Genomic DNA, 22148 nt, shown 5'->3' with positions numbered 1-22148 from the left:
CAAAATGGCCCATATTTAAGCACTCAAAATCCCGTATTCGCAAGGCAAAATATTAGCTAGCCTAGTTAGGTCTAGTTGAACATGCTTAATGTGTGTTCTTGCATTACCGTGAAGGTAACTGTGGTTACCGTACTTGGCACTCAAGGGGGCGATAGAGTTACCTTCAAAAGTCTGTGCCATTAAGTTAGATGTGTCATTATTCAAGTAAGCTGCTATAAATATGCATTAACGTACTAAGCAAAGAATGTTTTGGTCTTTAAAGTTTAAGAATCGATGCTGAAAACCACACCTGGAGTTGCGAGTTTGATTCTAGGACATGCTGAGTGACTCCAGCCAGGTCTCCTAAGCAACCAAATTGGCTCGGTTGCTAGGGAGGGTAGAGTCACATGGGGTAACCTCCTTGTGGTCACCATAATGTGTGGTTCTCGCTCTCGGTGGGGCACATAGTGTGTTGTGCGTGGATGCTGCTTAGAATAGCATGAGCCTCCACACACGGTACGTCTCTGTGGTAACATGATTAACAAGCCACGTGATAAGATGTGGAGGCAACTGAGATTCATCCTCCACCACCCGGATTGAGGCGAGTCACTACACCACCACAAGGACTTAAAGCACATTGGGAATTGGTCATTCCAAATTGGGGAGAAAAAAAAAATTAATCGCCTATTGATATTTGTTAACCCATATAAACCCATATTTGTTGACCAATAATACAGTATTGGTGGGACGTATCCATCTGTGGTGGTCCCTCAATGTCTTGTACTTTTGGCCCGAAATGAGAAAATCCTTACATTTGAAGGCAGGATACTTTCATCAAGCCACTCTTCACTTTAATAATGGTTCTTCAATGGTTCTTAAATTCAGCAAAAAACTCTAATCTTGTCATGAACCATTTTTTGCGAACCGTTCTCCACTTTGGGACTATTACCTGCTCCTCACAGTGCAGCCGAATTCAGGTAGTACTATCATTTTATTTGGCCGTATACATTGTAGGCAAAACCCGATACACACAAACACACACCACTGTGGTCACGGATTTCCACTCTGTTTAGTAGGATTATCCAGCGATCACATTAAGAAATCAGCCTTTTGTTTGAAGCAGGGTACCCCCAGGATCCTCCAAATGAAAATCAAGGCTTTTTAAGACCTTTTTAATACCATTTCAAATGAAATTTAATGCCAACTTCATACCCATTCCGACAGAAGTATGAGGGGAAAATGTCAAATCTGTATACATTTTGAACCCTAGAAAATAATTATGTACAAGTAGGCTAATTGAATTAAATAAAATATTTTATTTAAATTATCAGTTGTATTTAATACATACACAACAGCATAACACAGATTTGATTTGTAATAAACAAATAGATTTGAACTTGGTGTTGAACACTACAGCGTTCGCAGCTCTGCTGCCTTGGTTGCAATTTTTTCACCCAGGCTCTCAAGTTCTGTCAACTTCTGCTTGTGACTTCTTCTCAAAGTGTTTGACTTGGCAATTAGCTCTGCCATTTTGCTGCCTTGTTTGCCCTCAGCCTCCTCTGCCATCTTGTCTGCATCCCTCCTCAGATGCTCCGCAACTTCCTGGATGGTCTGTCTTGTCTTTTTTAGCAGCTCCAACTCCTCTTCAATCATTATTCTTCTTTGACTATGTGCTTGAGATTCTTTTTTCTTTCGTTCACTTTCAAGATGCATCCTGTACCTCACCCTTGCTGATGTGACTGAAGACAGGAGCTCTGGTGTGAGGGGCACCTTGGTAACACCCCCATGCATGGACACGTAATCGCACACAACTCTTTGTGCAATGACAGTGTCCTCTTGGATATTACAAGTTATATATATATGCACTCTCTTTCCTGTCAAATTCTTACATTTGATCAAATTCAGTTTTAATAATAAGGGCTGTTATCAATCAATTGTAATAAATAATTTTATGAGATTGATATTTAAACAAATAATATAAAAAAAATCAACGATGCCTTTAAACAATAAACCAATAGGTGGCGGCAAGTGACCGTCTTAATAAATGAATCATTGAGTCATTCATTAAACCGATTCGTTCAAAATGCTGAATCATTCAATAACAAAAGACAGCGCTTAGTGTTGCTTTTCTTTTGTAACTATTTTCGTCGGTAAAATAGAACAAAACGATAATGCGTCTAAATTGTACGTGACTACATATTAACTAGGCTACTTGTTTATTAAACTATACATTCAATGTAACATTTGCAATCGTGATATTATAGAACAGCTCACTTGGTCGTGTTATGTTACTTATCTATATCATATATTATTTATAAATAAAAAAACTCAACATTTTTAAAATTCTGAATAAAAACTTACTTTGAAATGTTTGAGCATGTCCACCGCCATTGCATGACCCATAAACTGCGAGCCGAAGTATCGTGACTGGACGTGGTCGTCCACCCAGTAGCGAATATGAAGGTCCAACTGCTTACTTTTCGTCATCTTATTGAGACTCTCGTCAAACATGACAACAAACCCGTTGGCCATATTGACCTGGTCAGTCAGTTCTTTAGTTATAAATGGAACCAATCCGAATTTAGTAATATATGCAGTTTTGTTGCTTCCACACGAGAATGTAGCTGCAACCTCGGAGTCAGGAAACATGGTTTTAAAAATCTCTGTAATGTTCTCATTTGATGTGTAAAAGTGGTGCTCAGAGATTGTTTTAAGGACCCACATCTCCTCTGCCCGCAGAGTTGGTGTCGAGCCACAGTAAGATAGGATGTTCCTTGGCTGTGGTGGCAATGCTTTTAATGTAGAAATTTCTTCATTATTGATAGCCAGAGCTGTTTCAGTAACCGAAGAGGTCTGTGCTGCACAGAACAGAACAATAGGTGGTTGGCGCTGGCGAGCAGTACAACACGGTGTGTTTGGCACCCTTCATATAGGAGTCCAGGGCCGTAACACCCATCGTCGTTGGCTTAAAAGATTTCCGGCACCAACAGCAATAGGCCTCGCTGTCATTTCCTGGCACAGACTTGACCCAAACGTAATTCGGATTCCTTGGCCACAGCGGATTAAACCGACACTTTCCCATTTTAACAGACAAACTTGGCTCGCTACTATCTTGGTCTGTACGGTCTGTACATCACTTGGCTAGTAACCATAGTAACGGGTGCGCCCGCTTTCTGCTATGACGTGGAGCGCGAGGTGCACTCAACGTTACGCTGCATGATTTTTTAATTAGCCTACATTAACAGTTAATTTTGTTATGGTATGAACAATCCTAGGAAAGGCAAAACAAATATAAGACCTTTGTAACAAAATCTAAGACTTTGTATACCAAATTCAAGGCTATTAAGGCCTTAATTTGAGATTATCAAATTTAAGACTTTTTCAAGGTTTTTAGACCCGCGGGTACCCTGTTGAAGGTTTTTGAAAGGTCTTGAAGTGCTCAACATGAGCCACAGGTTGGCAGACCGATTTGATGTTTGCCTCATGACTGTGAGCTTCCTGGCTAATAATGCGCAATCTAATCAAAGTGCTATTGATTGTTTCCAGAAGTTCCTGTTTTGAAACTACAGAATCTGTCTGTGGTAAACCAAACTCTAAATAACAGTAGAAGAGAAGCATTAAAATGATTAGCATATGCACAACTAATGACTGATGACTAGTGTGATGAATGGTGTGACCTTTAACTCATTGCATAGTGATTTGTTCTGCTAAATTAATTAGGCTAATGTATATGTATGTTGCTAAAGTTGGCGGTAAAGTGTTTGAGAGTGTTTGTTTGATCACTTTGCAGACAAAAAATGAGGTCAGAAACACACTCCATACAAGCACAGATGTGAATGATTGGCCAACACATTGCAAGTGTGTGGTCTGTACTTACTGTGGCAGTAAAAAAAAAAACGAGGTACCTTCAAAACCGGATGTTTTATTTAGCTATAAAAACTTAAACTAACTTTCACAAGATTCTTTAAACATTTGCTCCACCATGACAGTAGATGACCTGAAAGAGAAAACTGACTGTAGAAGAAGACAGTTTACATTAATACATGGTATAGCGTTCCTTGTGGCAACGCTGAGAGTGCATTGAATTCTACCATTTAAATTGAATTCTGACTAAGGCTGTCAAGTGATAAAACATTTTTAGTCAAATGAATTACATGATATGCTGTTTCATTATTTGAATTAATCACAATTAATCACATAAATGAATATTTACTGAGAAAGCCCCCAAATAGGATTAATAAAAGATAATTAAAAAACAAAATAATTAGGGCTGTCTATCAACAAATTGTCAATCAGTCCGAGATTTATTATAAGAGCTTGTTTAAGGACGAGTCAATGTACACCTGCATCAGATGGACACTTTTGGAGCGTCTCGATTGCATCGTATCACAAATGTACAATATTTTGGTCACTGTATCAAGTCAAATGAAGTTTGAAACTTAGAAAATCACATCTTGAGATCCCCGAGTTCAGATTTGCACTCCGTCAAGCTGTATTTGAATGCAGAACAAGTTCTTATCTTGTGTTGTCTGCTCTCGGTAAGTGTTATTAACGGTCCGGGGACATGATTAATTGCATACATTTTTTTTAACGTAATTTTTTTTACATAATTAAACACATCAAATGAATGTTAAATTGACAGCCCTGTGTACATGATAATGATGTATGCATGATGAATTATACGAAATAATAATTATATATAATAATTATGTATGCACTCACTGATCACTTTATTAGTAACACCTGTAAACCAACTCATTTTTTTTGATTAATGCGCCATTCATGGGGCGGCATTGCAATGCATAAAATCATGCAGATATGAGTACAATAGTCTCTAGAATGTACTCAGAATAGTACCAAAAAACATCCAGTATGTGGTAGTTCTGTGGACAGAAACCCTTTTTGTTGAGAGAGGTCAACAGAGAATGGACAGACTGGTTTGAGCTGACAGAAATGCTACTGTAACTCAGATAACCACTCTGTACAATTGTAGTGAGCATAATAGCATCTCAGAATGCACAACTCGTCAAACCTTGAAGCAGATAGGCTACAACAGCAGAAGACCACTTTGGGATCTTTATTAGGACCATAGTGTTCCTAAAAAAAGTGCTTAGTGAGTGTATATACTGTATATATATATAAATACATAATTCAGACATACATATTTGTGGCAGATGACTAAAGCTCTGAATACAGATTTGACTGTAGAAGTAGATATAAGGTGCATCTCAAACCGCACACTTCTGCACTATTTTACGTAATTTTGAAGTGTAAGAAGTGTGAGTAGTATGTTTACACTGAAATTGCAATAAAAAGAAGTAGACTACGAGTACCCAGATAAAGCACTTTTTCAACCATCAAACAGGAGTGTGGAATGTTGGACACTTTATGCACTCAGTGGTCATGGCTGCCCTACGTAGCGGAAGGGTGGAGCTAACTAGCTGCAGTACTGGCCTGTAGCCAGAGCTGTAGCCAATCAGACTGCTGTGGAGAAAACACCTTACAAATGTGAATACAATGCATTGTATTTAATATATTTAATATATTTAACAAATGACATGTATTGTAACGTATATATTTAAAAAAAATAAATAAATCATTTGAAATGTGTAAATCTTTTAAAAAAAATAACATAGACACTTGTTTCACACCTCACATGGCCTAAATGTTTTGTTTTTGTATTTTCAGAAATTTTTAGCATTGAAGTACCAGCTTTACATGCCAAGTACAGAGGTTGCACTACAAATATCAGAAGAAGATGAGGAGGATAGAGGCCAGAATCAATGTATGCAAGGTTCTCAGAGAGATGCAAGAAAAGGAAGAGAGGCTTGAGAGAGAGTTGATGGAGAGGGAGGACAGAAGAGAGCAGTAGGCAAGAGAGAGTGGGGAAAGAAAAGCACGAGAGGCAATGGAGAGGGAAGAGTGGAGAGAGAGAGAGAAAGAGAGAGAAGAGAAAGGGAGATGGCTGCATGGAGAGAGCATTTTCTGGCCATCCTTAAAAAATGAATTAACAAATAAAAGTGTTAGTGATTAGTGAATATGTGAAGAAAAAGTTTGTGTAAGATTAGTGAATAAACAAATGCGTTAGTGTTAGAGTAAATTGTATTTTAATTTAAGTAAATAAGTAAACATTGTTTGTTGTTATTAATTTGTTGCTATTGAATGTGCGTTTATGGTCCATTAAAGAAAATGTGCAGAAGGAAAATTGGTGGTGTTCTTTAATTGTATATAAAGTACAGTTTTAAATTTGTATATACATTTTTTATACAGCAATTTACAAATATATAGGAGGGAACAAGATGTAGTGTCGATGTTGTAACACTAGGGGTCCCTCTAGAGACCCAAAACGCCTCAGATCTTTTAGAAAAGGCTAATGAGAATTGTCGAGTGGAATGCCACTCCCCCGGACATACGAGTATAAAAGGAGCTGGAATCCCTACTCTCAGGTTTTGTGCTGAGGAGCCGAGACACTGTCCCGGACATTGCAGCAGCTAGTACAGCTTTGTGGCAAGAAGGACACAAAGTCTAATTCCCTCCATCAAGAAACTGAGTTTACGACAGTTACAGACGTTCCCCTTCTGTCACTCACTCGACATTGTGTCGATGTAGTGACACTAGGGGTCCCTATAGAAAAATGGCACAACAGCTGAATCATGTTACGTGAACTGCTGATATAGGTGCAAGCAAGCTGCTGCGTGCGTAACAGCAGGTGCATCAGTCTGCATTTAACCTCCCCCAACGCCCCAAAAGACGTCATGTAGTTCCCAACACCCCTGAGGGGAGGAAGCAATGTAACTAGAATGGGAGCAGGCCACACCAGCTGCAGCCTTTTCTCTCTATGTTTTCTCTCAACAGAGTATTAGATTTGGCTGGGGCCATCTAATGCTATTATATGCATTGGGTAAGGTGTTCTTTTCCTTTCCTATTCTTTCAGGGTGAAAAGACCCCACGGAGGCCATATCCTACCCGAAGGAGATAGTGGCAATACGCGCATGGTCCTGCCTCGAAGGGGAGGAGCTCTACAAATACAGCGACCAGGGCAGAGAGATTTCTGCTAGAGAGATGCCATTGGCCAGTGCCCAAAAGGAGGCCACACTCCTTGTAGAGTGCGCTTGTATTCCCAAAGGGGCGGGCACAGCCTGGGCCTGGTATGCCAAAGTGATGGCATCCATGATCCAGTGGGCAAGCTTCTGTTTGAAGACAGCATTCACTTTCCACTGTCCGCTGAAGTAGACAAAGAACGTCTAAAGCTCTGCGTGCGATCCAAATAGATGCACAAAGCACACACCGGACACAGCAACGACAGGGCTGCCCGCAAAAACATAAGGTCTGTCCAATGCTGAATAAATGGCGCCCATCTCGGGACTCAAGTCTGAAGCCAGTGCTGAAGTGGTCTCATATGCATCAACACGAGTGACGTCACCGCCGCTGAGGATGCCATATGCCCCAGGAGCCTCTGAAAGTGTTTCAGCGGAACCTCTGTCCTGTGCCTGAATGACTTCAGGCAGTTCAGCACCGACTGCGCACGCTCGCTTGTGAGGCAAGCTATCATTGAGACTGAGTCTAACTTCATGCCAAGAAAAGACATGCTCTGAACCGGGGAGAGCTTGCTCAATTCCCAATTGATCGGAATCCCTAGACAGCTAAGATGTGTGAGCACCAGGCCCCTGTGCCGGGGCAAGATGTGCTGTATAGCCTCCGTCTGTTTCTTCACCGATAGTCCTCAACAGTGTCGCCGAATAGGCCAATCAGGGAGATAGGCCCATTGAGAAAGCAAACTTTGTCGGCATCCCTCATCTCGACCAGATTCAGGCACAGGTGGCGCTCCTGGATTACCAAGGTGGACATCACCTGCCCGAGTGCTCGCGCCATGACATTCGTTAACCGGAGGGCGGGGTCGGTCACTGAGCGCAGCTCCTGCAGCACATCGGGATGAAGTTTGAAGAGATTCGTCTAACTGTTAAGAACACGTTCTGTGTGAGTGGCAGTCTTTCTGTGGCTGCAGTGCTTGTGAGGTTTGATAAGGGACGCTTACTGTCCCCCACTGACGCAGCTCTTAAAAACATGAAGTCACATGTACTTGCTCCGATGGTAGGAAAATAGGTATTTTTATTACGGAATTTGCATATGGGTCAGGAAGCATGATTAATTGTGTTGCGTTTTTTTACGTGTTATTTTTTTTATATACAGTAATCGGACCAAAATAACAAACGTTGACAGCCCTATTTTTTAGTTAAAGGGGCCATGAAGTGCTATTTTTTTATAATTGTATTATCTTCTCTGAGATCCAATGATAATGTTTAGATTTAAATATAAAAGTTATGATATTTTTTTTGCACCAAAACGGTCACAGTTTAGTAATTTATGATAATTTTCACCCTGTCTCTGGCCCTCTGTCTGAAACGCTCTGTTTTGGCCTCCCTTACAAAAAATCTAATTTAGCCTAAAATGTGACACTAATTTGCAGCAAATTTGCTGCTCATTATTTTCACATGCACATTAGCTTTTGATTCGACGCAAATGTTTGCCAGAAGTTTACAGCTCTTCGCCAGTAGTGGATAACCTCTGTCAAACCTTTGGCAACAATGGACAATTTGTCACAACTTTGATGCAAAGCTCATTTGCATGTGAAAATAATCATTGGTGAGTTTGCAGCTAATTTACCATGAACTCTCGATTTTTGTAAGTGCTAAGTGTCTTCTTAAAATGTAAATGCCCACTGTTATGATTAGCTTACATCATGCATTCCCTCAAATTCAGCAAAGTCAATCATAAGTGAATTAAACCTTATAGAACCTTATAAAACAAAATGTCAGTGTTTATATAGAACACAAATCCAACACATTAAATCTGAATTTTTTTTTCTTACTTACGTTTTGGATCTGGTCGAAATGTTTTTATTTGCCCCATTCAATAACAGTTCCTTTGCAAAGCTTGAATCATACTATGATTGGTTCACAAGCGATCCACACTTACATGAGCCAAAAAAAATCCGCACACACATAGTTCAAATGCGGTAAAATGACACACACACACACACATTCTGAGGCACACATTGCCGGAACCACATTGAAGCGGTCAAAGACGTCTATCTACTTCAAGTTTACATACCACAACATGTAAAATAAGCGCAGATGCGAAAGAATGTTTGTGCTTAAAACAACAAGAGGGCAGCAGCTGAATTAATGAGAATTGCTTCTCCATTTCAGAGTTGTAACTTGACACCATATTTTAAAATGCGGCAAGATAAACGGCACCGGTCAAATAGTCTGTGTAGTAATAAAAAAATTCAAAATAGGTCCCCTTTGGTGTTCAGGAATAGTTAGCCACACAAGATCTGCTCTCTCGAACTGCATGCTAGTGGGTGGGGCCAAGGGTGTGATATTGCATGTTGTGGGATGTTTAAATACAAATGTTTTTTGACGTCACGCACAGACAAAACAAAACGTTTCAGCTAGGTGGCAACTATAAATGATCTTTTTAGACTGGGGAGGAAGTTTTGAGTTCTGAAATTTACAGGACGTTTTTATGGTAAAGTTTCCTCTTATATGTCTAAATATCAAGGAAACCTCTTTAAGTAATCACACATAAATAACATGTTAAACCAACAGCCTTAATAAATATATTTACAACGCATTCAATAGCAAAAACCTCTGATAAAAAAATAGTTAATACAGTCTATTTAAACATTTACCCAATATCTGTGTGCTGTTTACTTTTATGCATATTAGGGTATTGAATGGTATGGGCCAATTGCAGAATGGTGCTCGCATTGTGTCTAACATTCCGATAGTTATCTTAGCAACATGCTAACGCCAAAGTCTCCCGTCTGGAGTGCTATTTATGTGACACAGGATTGCTGCCTATGTAAAGCTTTCTAAATCGGTCACTTAAGATGTTCCATCTATGTTAGGATGCTGCTGATGTAGAAACCTGCTAGGTTTTGGAACAGACCCCACAGAGATGAGTTTATTATGTGCAGGAGACAGAAAGAGTGTGAGTGGGAGGCGTTGTGTATTTGACTTGAGAAGAATGTTCGCCACCTCTGGAATTTGGCAGGATTCTTTAGAGGGATTTCATTTAATCCTCAGACATTAATCACAGCTGAGAGCATCAAAGAGCAACGCCTGCCAAAAGATTCTTTTAGACCTCAGAAATATGGTAATATTTAAACCAACAGGAGATGCTTTAGCCACATTTGCATGAAACTGACCAGCATTTACAGGAATAGTTCAGACAATAATGAAAATTCTGTCATTATTTACTTCCCCTCATGCCATTCCAAACCTGCACGACTCTTTTTCTCCATGAAAAATATGTTTAGCAAAGTGTTCACACAGCTCTTTTCCATTAAACATAAGTAAACTAGTTTCCATCCACTTTTCGCGCTGTTTTGTTGTCGACAATGTGAAAATGCTTAAAAATGTTTTTGCGAAATTTGCCGCCTTCTGCCCGTTTCCATTTAAATGGCCATTTATCGATACAAATGGTGTGTGCGATGATGTTATGCTTAAAAAAAACACTTTGTCGCAAAAGAAATCTGTCTGTGTGTATATTGCTAATTGTGTACCTTTCACCTCCCTGATATCCCTATTTCCCTGGGGAGAGTATTGAGACCATTCATAGAAATTAGTCAGCTTACTGTCATTTTAATTTCACAAATAAATGGAATCAGAAGAAGAGGGATTGCAATCAAAAGGGAGCAGATGCCCTTCTGATAGGACTGTTATACTGGTCCTGATGTTGCCACCGGTTCCGTCCCAGAAGCGAATCGTCTTGGCCCTGTTGAAGCTGACAACCTTCACCAAGTAGTGGGGGAAGCTTTCGGTTTTAGTATGAAGACCATCCATCTATGTGTACTGTAAATACTGTGTGCACAGCTATTAAAGAAAAAATTATCCGGTGTATCGGGTTTACATATGATACATTCCTAATATTTAATAGGCTATTTTGAACAATCATCTAATCTAAAGCATTGCTATCACAACCGCATTATGTCCCATATATTTGTCCAGCAACTTTGAATGACCAACTGAACTTGATTGTCATCTAACATTAATTTTAGCGTTATAATGCAATTTACATTTTCTGAAGAAGCGCAGCAAATGCTATCTGAGGTAAAGAGGGTTAAATTTAAAATATTTAAAAGTTTTAAAATGTTCAAAAGCTTGTTTTTTTGAAAGTGAACTCATTGGACAAATAGTTCTGATAGTCTTGAAAAAGTGTAGAACATTCTGAGAATGTCATTCAGCCGAATTTTTTCGTTTACAGAATTAATGCTAATTTAAGTTTGTGTAAAGAAAAGGCAATTATATAGGCCTAATATTATTTTTTCGTTTGGTCAATTGTTTATTTTTTATTTAATGCTTTATTCATTTGGTAATTTAATTAATTGAATACAGGGAATTTTGGCAGCATTTTTTCAAAAGTAAGCTAAACAATAATTTAATAGAATTGGGCTATGTTAGTGTTAATTATTTTGAATCATGTGGAAAAGCAACTTTTAATAAATAAACGGATGGCTACCATGATGAAATTAATCGCAAAGAGTGGCCATTCATTTGTTCTCCTTACACTTGTCGATTACAGGTGCATGATATAAGATATTTGTGTTGGCAGATGTGTTTGCAGCATTGGATCTGTGCAGGTATGCCGCAGGTATCCATAACAGTGCGAGTAATGCTTCACGTACAAATAAATTGGCTTTTAAGGATGTATTCCTTGTTGTCATGATTAACACAGGCAAACGTTTGGTATAAATTCGGTCATGTGACACTATAGAATTACGTTAAGATAAATTCCTTTTCCATCAGCTATATCGGTAAACTTTTTGATGCAATACACTTTTTGTCACAAAAAACACTGGGAAACATAGTTAATGAAAGCATTCTGTAACCAAAAGACAAAAAGCTAAAATACAATTTGTTGACTTAACTTTTATTATTGCTACTAGCTTTCAAAGAGTCACTGTTACCTCCACATGCAATTCCTAGTCCACGTATTTAGAGGTAAATAAGTATGTTTATATAGAAATTTCAAGGCAATCAGTTTGCAGGATTTTTTAAGGTCAACCATTAGATTTTACAGTGCATAGAAGGACAATAAAAGTAGTCCAAACAAATTGTGCGCTATATTCCAAGTTTTCTGAAATCATACCAAAGCTCTGATTGAGAAACCAAAATTCTCAATTCACTCAATTACATCTGTTTACATGCAAATATGGTGCATCATTCCACATCACACCCGGGCTCGACGTAAATGATGCAACATGATCAGAAGCAGAAAGCAAGATTTTCAGTGATTTTTAGTCTGTTCCTCACACAAATCTTTCGTATGGCTTCAGAAACAGCTCACATGTCATATAGACCAAGTTTATGGTGCTTATTTGTCCCTTTTGCAACTCACCAGTATCCACCCCCATTTTCTTAACTTTTGCATAATTCTTCCCACTGAGTCTCCAGCCTCCTTAACCTTGCAACCCTCAGAGTTTTTGACTGCCTTGACTTCACTGCCCACTGAGTCCCCTAGTGCCTTGATCTCCTGTTGCATCGCCCTGGTCTCCTGGCCATCCACCGGATCCCCCAGTGGTCTCCTGTTGCCTCGCCTGTTTCACCCTGGTCTCCCGGCCATTGGCTGGATCCCCAGTGGTCTCCTGTTGACTCTCCTGGTCTGCTCTGGTCTCCCATCCGCCCGCTGGATCCACAGTAGTTTCTTGTTGCCCCGCATTGTCCACCCAGGTCTCCTGTTGCCCTGCCTCGTCTCCCAGCCATCCGCTGGATCCACAGTGGTTTCCTATTGCCCCACATTGTCCACCCTGGTCTCCAGGCCATCTGACAGAATCCCAGTGGTCTCTTGTTGCCCCGCCTGGTCCGCCATGGTCTCCTGGCCATCCGTCGGATCCCTAGTGGTCTCCATTTTCCTGTGTTTATTTTGAGTTTACATATAAAAGCCTGCACTTAAATTCGTGTTCTAGATTCATCACTCCTCAAACATTACAGTATTCATGTACTCCCAACTTAAATGGATTAATTAAACTTGTTTTACAAATTTAAATGGTTAGAATTGTGTTGCTTTAGTTCATTTAAATTAAGTAGCAAAATTCCTTTTTTTCTCCCTCTTTCTCCACAATTTGGAATGTCCAATTCCCAATGCGCTCTAAGTCCTTGTGGTGGCGTAGTGACTCATATCAATCCGAGAGGTGGAAGATGAATCTCAGTTGCCTCTGTGTCTGAGATCGTCAATCTGCGCATCTTATCACTAGGCTTGTTGAGCGCGTTATAGCAGAGACATGGCGCGTGTGGAGGCTTCACACTAATCTCTGCGGCATCCACGCACATCTCACCACGCACACCACTGAGATCGAGCCACATTATAGCAACTGTGAGGAGGTTACCCCATGTGACTCTACCCTCCCAAGCAACCGCGCCAATTTGGTTGCTTAGGAGATCTGGCTGGAGTCACTCAGCATGCCCTGAATTTGATTTCGCTACTCCAGGGGTGGTAGTCAGATACCCAGGCACCCTAAAATTATTTATCTTCTGAGTGTAAGTGAATTATAGCAAGTTTTTTGTGTCTTAAATCTAAAGGCAAATATGACATGTTGTACAGTCACAGCTGGCTCTGAGAGTATGTCTGCATTATTGAGAGTAAGGGAGTTTCAACCTGAAACTTTGGCCCATATCGTGAAATGCACTGGACAGTAACATGCGCTAAGGTGTGAATGTTATCTTGATTGATTAAACGTGTTCAAACGTGGCCGGGCATTTTAAACAAGTATACAAATTTATAACAAATCAAACCAAAGCATTATGAGAGTTGCAGCCATATTTTTGCATACAAGCATTTTTCTTTAGAGGTTTGGAATCTCTTTACATCAGTCATTAGTGTGTGAGTCCATGGGGAACAGTGCTGCTATCTCTGACTGGATTGCATGGATACTTCAGCCTAGAGTTGAGCTTCTCTTGGGAATGCTGAGCTGGACTGAACCTAATCCCCTCTGATTCCATTCCTCAAAAGTGAAATATGAAATTACGTATGTCTGGCCGAAGCTTATGCCAGCAGTCAGATCTCCACAGACAAAACCATTGAACTCCAGATACTCATGCAAATGAAAATCTTGCTGTTTTACTTTTTCTAATCCACACACAGTCTGAACAGCATGTATAGGTTCACGGATGTTCTTTCAGACATATCGTCATCCTGTTGTGTCATATGAGGATAATAAAATGTTTGTAAACCAATATCAAGTAACACAAAGCTGACTTACACCTGAAAATAATTCTGTCAGGCCAACGTTATTTGTGTTTTTCCTGTTTAATGATATGTGTTATTGTGTTGATGCATCTGTCTCAGTGCTTGTTATCTGTCTATGTGTGTTGTAATAATGTTATGAGACTGTTGGAAAGCACAAGTCTCACTGTTATAATCACTCATTAGTTAATAGACGGGACAAAAAAAATGATGTCACATTACAGCCGTGTTTTCCCATGCCATGCCAGGTTTTTGTGGAACATGTACAAGCAGCTAAGTAAACTGCAACACAAACAGCTTTCCAATTGATTCTTCTGGTAAAAAATATAAAGACTGTCTCTAGAGTCTCTCATTTTTTTTTCCAAAGCACAATTCATGGGGGGAACTTAATTTCTGAGAAAAACCTTCTAAAAATGCAAAGTACCATAATAATACAAGAAAATGTAAGTAGGATTTGATCATGCAAAACTCACCAGCACAATGCTAGGAGGTTCTGTGTAGTACTAGAACTGTGTGGTTGATAGGGTGTTGTGTGTTGTTTCCATGGCATTTCTAGGTGGTTACTAAGGTGTTCACAGTAGTTGCTAAGGCATTGCTATACGATTGCTAGGGTGCTGTGGGTGATTGCCAGGGCATTGCAATATGGTTTCTAGGGTTTTCAGAGAGGTTTCGCGTGATTCTATATAGTTGCTCTGGGTGGTTGTTAAGCCCTTACAAGGGTGTTGTGGGTGGTTGCCTGGGCATTGCTAGGTGGTTGTAAAGGTGTTCTTAGGGATTATTAGGATGTTACTATGTAGTTACTATGGCGTTGTGGGTGCACAACCTAAGCAAATAAAATGGTCCAGTTTCTAGGGAGGGTTGAGTCACATGGGGTAACCTCCTCGTGGTCGCGATTAGTGGTTCTCACTCTCAGTGGGGCACATGGTAAGTTGTGCGTGGATCGTGGAGAATAGCATGAGCCTCCACATGCTGTGAGTCTCTGTGGTGTCATGCATAGCAAGCCACATGATAAGATGCGTGGATTGAATGTCTCAGAAGTGGAGGCAACTGAGACTTGTCCTCTGCCACCTGGATTGAGGCGAGTAACCCTGCCACCATGAGGACCTAGTAAGTAGTGGTAATCAGGCATGCCAAATTGTTGAGAAAAGGGAATAAAAATAAATAAAACATAAGAATGTGAAATATCAGGTTAATAGAAGATAATTATTTATTTCAGCTTTTATTTCTTTCATCACATTCTCAGTGGGTAAGAAGTTTACATATACTTTGTTAGTATTTGGTAGCAATACCTTTAAATTGTTTAACTTGGGTCAAACATTTTGGGTAGCCTTCCACAAGCTTCACACAATAAGTAGCTGGAATTTTAGGCCTATTCCTCCAGACAGAACTGGTGTAACTAGTTAGGTTTGTAGGCCTTCTTGCTTGCACACTCTTTTTCAGTTGTGCCCAAAAAATCTGATTATGGTCAGGGCTTTGTGATGCCACTCCAATACCTTAACTTTGTTATCTTTAAGCCATTTTGCCACAACTTTGGAGGTTTGCTTGGGGTCATTGTCCATTTGGAAGACCCATTTGTGACAAAGCTTTAACTTCACGGCTGATGTCTTGAGATGATGCTTCAATGTATCTTCATCATTTTCCTTCCTCATGATGCAATCTATTTTGTAAAGTGCACCAGTTCCTCCTGCAGCAAAGCACCCCCACAACATGATGCTGCCACCCCTATGCTTCACGGTTGGAATGTTGTTCTTCAGTTTGCAAGCCTCACCCTTTTTCTCCAAACATAACGATGGTCCTTATGGCAAAAATGTACATTTTTCATCAGAAATTTTCATCAGACCAGAGGAAATTTCTTCAAAAATTAAGATCTTTGTCCCCATGTGCAATTGCAAACTGTAGTCTGGCTTTTTATGTAGATTTTGGAGCGTTGGATTCTTCCTTGCTGAGCAGCCTTTTTATCTCAATATAGAACTCGTTTTACTGTAGATATTGATGCATGTCTACCGGTTTCCTCCAGCATCTTCATAAGGTCCTTTGCTGTTGTTCTGGGATTGATTTGCACTTTTCGCACCAAACTGGAAATTGCTCCCAAGGATGAACCAGACTTGTGGAGGTCCAAATAGTATTTTTTTTCAGAGGTCTTGGCTAATTTCTTTTGATTTGCCCATAATGTCAAGCAAAGAGGAAATGAGTTTGAAGGTAGACCTTAAATTACATCCACAAGTACACCACTAGTTGACTCAAATTGCCATAAAGATATCATTTTCTGGAATTGTCCTAGCTGCTTAAAGGCAGTTAACTTAGTGAATGTAAACTTCTGACCAACTGGAATTGTGACATAGTCAACTAAAAGTGAAACAATCTGTTTGTAAACAATTGTTGGAAAAATGACTCATGTCATGCACAAACTAGATGTCCTAAACGACTATAGTTTGCTAATATGAAATCTGTGAAGTGGTTAAAAAATGAGTTTTAATTACTTCAACCTAAGTGTATGTAAACTTCTAACTTCACCTGTAGATATGTAACTATATTTTGTGCTTAGTTTGTACAACCTTGCTCACACAGACAGGCTGTTGACGGAAAACCCGCTATCATTATTAATTCAAAAAGTCTTTAGTGACCATTTTTCCCTCCAGTGCAACTAATGATTGTCAGAGATTGCACTAGTGTGACTACAAAGATGGCCAACTCTCTCCGTTTATGTGCTGCTATTTTCTGTTGCATATGAGAAACATTAAGTGACAAACATTGCAAAAGTGGTACTAAGCAGTGCTATCTTTTGGAACATACCGCATGGGCCAATTATCACCACAGCCCCAATGGGCAGAGTGTGGCGTGAGCACACGGCAGCGGACCAGTATCTACCATGCAACCCATAACATTATAAACAGCTTCCATGTCACTTTACAAAAGATGCAAATGTATTCATCAAGAATATGAAAAATTGCAAAGAAGCAGAAATGTGTATGACCCTCTTTGTTCTTGTTGGCAAACATTAGAAACAGTCCATGAGATGTTAAAAACGAAGTGAACATTGCTCAAGAACCTGAGGGTGATGTGTGCATTTAATACTTCATGTGCTGTAGATGTGAGGCAGCATTCCAGAGTCAAACTCTGACAACAGCAGCAGCTGTACAAACATCTACTCTAATAACTCTCCTAAAGAGCCTAGGAAAAAACAGAAGGGCCATCTATTAGGGAGCGCGAGCTGAGGGTAATTTTTTTAAGGTGTCTATTACCCCCTCAAGCATTTTGGGTGGAACTCGACATGTCCCCCCCCCCCAACTCCCCTCAAAAAAAAAATCACTTGGCTTTCAGTCGGCATATTCTGTTCCCCACTTGCTTTGTTTGGCTAGACCTCGCTAATGCAGGTTGTTATCAGCTCTTAAAGAAACAGTGTCGGCGATATGGGAAAATACTCTATCCACAAGCTCAGAGGGACCATCATGGGTCTTATTGGATGAGGACTGGAGCACCGACTGAACACTTGATGATTGCAGTCATTTGTTTACTCCCAAATCAACAGAATAATTGATGGTTAGCGTTTCTTCCCTAGAGTTAGATTCAAAACATTGGCAGAAGCAATTAATTTATATGATGGAGTACAAGGTGTGTTAGAAATATTTGTGCACCCCTTACAATTTCAAATGCTTCAAATAATTGACCTTGCCTTTGAAGTGTTTGCAATTTTATTAAGAAAAATTTAAATGTTATGGTTGTTAGTGTAGCAGTGTGTGAATTATGTGTATAAATTATGCATGATATTTGAGCGGGATCTGTTTGAAATTGGTTCTTAACTTGTGGATTGCACCCCAAAAAGTGGTCACAGGTCTATTCTGATAGGGTCATGGAGAGGGAAAAACTGAAGTTAAATGTAAAAAATACATGCAATTTACCATATATTTTTGCACAGTTAGGATAGCTAAATAAATAGGGGTTTATTAATTTTGAACAGCAAACATGCTTCTCATTTCCTTTGTTTTCCCTTACAAAAATGGAGAGTTAATTGCAAATTTGCCGAACAATTGCCACTAACTTACCACCGATAATTTTCATATGCAAATGAGCTTTGCGGCAAATCACAAGCTCATTTTCATGAAAATAGTGAGTGGCAAATTTGTGGCTAGTTTGCCAGAACTCTAGATTTTTTTTAAGGGGTGTCATGAAGTTTAGTTCCCCTTCTGTCACTCACTTGATGTTGTGTTGAATGTAGTGACACAAGGGTCTTTCTTGAGAGCCTCGCGTACCTCTGAACTTGAGAAAAGTCCAATGAGAAATTGGCAGACAGAATTTGCATGTCCCGCCCCCGGACATACGGATATAAAGGGAAGCAGGCATGCATCTGTCAGTCAGATTTTTTCTTCGGAGCAGAGCGGTTGTGGAGCTCGTCGCGGGATCGCCTGGTACTCCCTTCCAAGGCCTGTAGGATGACGTTGTCGCTGACCTCAAAAGCCTACAGTGCCACTGGACAGACTGCCTCCACCCTGCATACCATGGCTCTCCTGCAGGTCCACCAAGCCAAGGCATTTAAAGAACTGCACCTGGGTAGTCCTGACCCCGATCTGCTGCAGGAACTGTGCTCTTCCACAATGGCCACACTCATAGTCCAAGAACGCCACCTCTGGCTAAACATAGTCGAGATGTGCGACGTTGACAAGCACGCTTTCTCAACACCCCTGTCTCTCAGCTTGGCCTCTTCAGCGACACCGTCGACGACTTCGCCCAGCAGTTTTCAGCGGTAAAGAGGCAGATGGAGGCTATCTCTCACATCATGCTGCGGCGCAGCCCTGCCTGCCCGCCGACGGCGTCCCCCTGCATCCAAACAATAGGCAGCTCCACCTCAACCCGGGCCCAGCTCTCAGCCCCAGCGTTGGAGGCCTCGCAGGCGGCATACGCCCCCATCTCCAGGACCCCTCTAGGACCTGGAAAGCTCACACTTTTCTCCTGATACCAGCTCCGAACTTTTCACCTTAATGCGCAGCGAAAATGTCAGCGCCTTACGGGCAGAAATTACAACTCTGCTACTCAAGGACGCGATAGAGCCCGTCCCTCCAGCCCTCCAGAGTGGTTTCTATAGCCCTTACTTCCCAAAATCGTTCCCAAAAAAGGCGGTTGGTTGCGGCCAATCTTAGACTTGCAATTTCTCAACCGGGTGAGTTCTCACCGTTCAAAATGCTCACACAGAAACAGATTCTAACCTGCGTTCGGCATCAAGATTGGTTAGCGCCGGTAGACCTGAAGGATGCATACTTCCACGTCTCCATCTTGCTTCGACACCGACCTTGTATCAGTACAAGGTCCTCCCCTTCAGCCTGTCCCCTCGAGTCTTCACGAAGGTTGCAGAGGCAGCCCTTGCCCCGCTACAGGAAGTGGGCATCCCCATAATCAACTACCTCGACGACTGGCACATTCTAGCTCACTCTCGGGAGTTACTTTGCACTCTCAGGGACTAGGTGCTCCGGCACCTCAGCCGTCTAGGGCTTCAGGTCAACTGGGAAAAGAGCAAGCTGTTAATCACCCCTTCCTGCCATCAGACTTTCAACCCTTGGAAAGATCTCTGTTTTCTGCAGACTGGAGTCCCCCTACAGCAGGTGTCCAGATGTGTTGTGGTACACAGCCGCTGGCTCCTGGATAGGGCCCCAGCTGCATTGGCACATCAACTGCCTAGAGTTGCTGGCTGTATTCCTTGCCCTGCGGTGGTTTCTCCCGCTGATTCGGGGCAAGCACGTCTTGATCAGTTCAGACAGCACTGCGATGGTAGCATACATAAATCGCCACGGTGGCATGCGCTCTCGTCATATGTCACAACTCGCCCAAAATCTCCTCCTTTGGAGTCAGCATTGACTCAGGTCGCTGCATGCCACTCATATCCCAGGCAACCTCAACACGACAGCGGACACGCTGAACAGTTAAATGTTCTCTGGATGAGGTTTTCAATATTAATGCTCTATCAAGTTTTAAATCAACAAAACCAGCCTCCCAACCCTAAACCGTAACTATAACCGATATTGTCAGAAAAAGCAAATGTGAGATGAAAAACCCAATCACTGAAGAAACTATTTTTTGGCATCAGTTGAGCTACCGTGCAATTTGATCATGTTTAAACAAGTTTATAAATGTAGTTGACTGTACACTGGTGGCCAAAAGTTTGGAATAATGTAAAGATTTGCTCTTATGGAAAGACATTGGTACTTTATTCACCAAAGTGACATTCAACTGATCACAATGTATAGTCAGGACATTAATAACATGAACAATTTTAAAATTTTACTAATTTTACAAAAAAAAAAAAAAAAAAAAAAAAAGTTCAGAACTTCTTAAATTACTTCAAAGAGTTCTTGTCAAAAAATCCTCCACGTGCACCAATGACAGCTTTGCAGATCTTTGGCATTCTAGCTGTCAGTTTGTCCAGATACTCAGGTGACCTTTCACCTCACACTTCCTGTAGCACTTGCCATAGTCTTGTTGGCACTTCTCATGCACCTTGCAGTCTAGGTCAATGGGGTGAAGATCCGTAACACTCTTTTCCAATTATCTGCTGTCCAATGTCTGTCTTTCTTTGTCCACTCGAACCTTTTCTTTTTGTTTTTCTGTTTCAAAAGTGGCTATTTCTTTGCAATTCTTCCCATAAGACCTGCACCCCCCAGTCTTCTCTTTACTGTTGTACATGAAACTGGTGTTGAGCGGGTAGAATTCAATGAAGCTGTCAGCGGAGGACATGTGAGGCGTCTATTTCTCAAACTAGAGTCTCTGATGTACTTATCCTCTTGTTTAGTTGTATATCTGGCCTTCCACATCTCTGTCTGTCCTTGTTTAAGCCAATTGTCCTTTGTCTTTGAAGACTGTAGTCTTCAACTTTGTATGAAATCTTCAGTTTTATGGCAATGGTGATTGTGCTGTTTTTTTTACATCAGTAATGTCCTGACTATGCATTGTGATCAGTTGAATGCCACTTAGGTGAATTAAAGTACCAATTTCCTTCCAAAACAGCAACATCTGTACATTATTAAAAACGTCTGGCCACCAGTGTACATTAAACGTTAAAAATGTATCACCTTACAAGTTATGCACAATAGTAAAATAGTTTAGATGTCATAAGATAGCATTGTGTGAGGAATACAGCAAAAAGTATGTTTTTTGTGAACTGGTAATTGTGAACTGTTTTACTTGCGCCTCTAGTGTTCTTTGTTTGTGTTAAATTTTCCAAAATAAATTTATAAATATCCTCTAATGTGACTGGTTGGACAATTTCTTCATTTTATATGAACTCTTTAATTTAGGTTTCACTAATGCAGTATAAGCATTGATAAAAAATGTTCAGGTGATGATGTAAGGTCAATGTTAATGCTGTTAAACCTGTAAATAAAAAATAGAAAAAAACACAACAGGAGCGTAGGACACAGTCAATACAATGGAAAAAATATAAATATCCCTGAACACTCTGGAACCTTGCAAATCTGTTTTAGGTTACAATGTTTCTATTGAGTTTTCTGAACATTTCTTCAGTTTCCATGGGGTTAAACTGTCACTGTTATCATCTGAAATTACTTGAGAGGTTTAATCAATAATGGTGGCGATACATTCATACATTAATCTTCAAGACAAAATGTAAGACTATATTTTTTTACCTCATGGATGGTTTGATTCACAAAAGATCCTGCAATGTCAGCAAGTTCCTCACTCTTTCTGAGACCGGACACACCAGTGTGTTTGCTTAATTACATATTGTGATTTGAACACACTTAAAAAAAAACTTCAAATGCTGTTGTTCCACATAGATGTTAGCGATTCCTATGGCCACGTATACACTGCAGCGGAATTCAGTTATCAGATCACCTTTAAGTGTTTTAATCTCATTCTGTACATACACAGTTCGGTAAAATACTGTAGCGACAACAGCATTATGTAACCAAATT

Source organism: Xyrauchen texanus, chromosome 36, assembly GCF_025860055.1.
Source record: "Xyrauchen texanus isolate HMW12.3.18 chromosome 36, RBS_HiC_50CHRs, whole genome shotgun sequence".
Classification (NCBI taxonomy): domain Eukaryota; kingdom Metazoa; phylum Chordata; class Actinopteri; order Cypriniformes; family Catostomidae; genus Xyrauchen; species Xyrauchen texanus.
The sequence above is the reverse complement of the archived record's forward strand: the minus strand, read 5'-3'. Positions refer to the sequence as shown.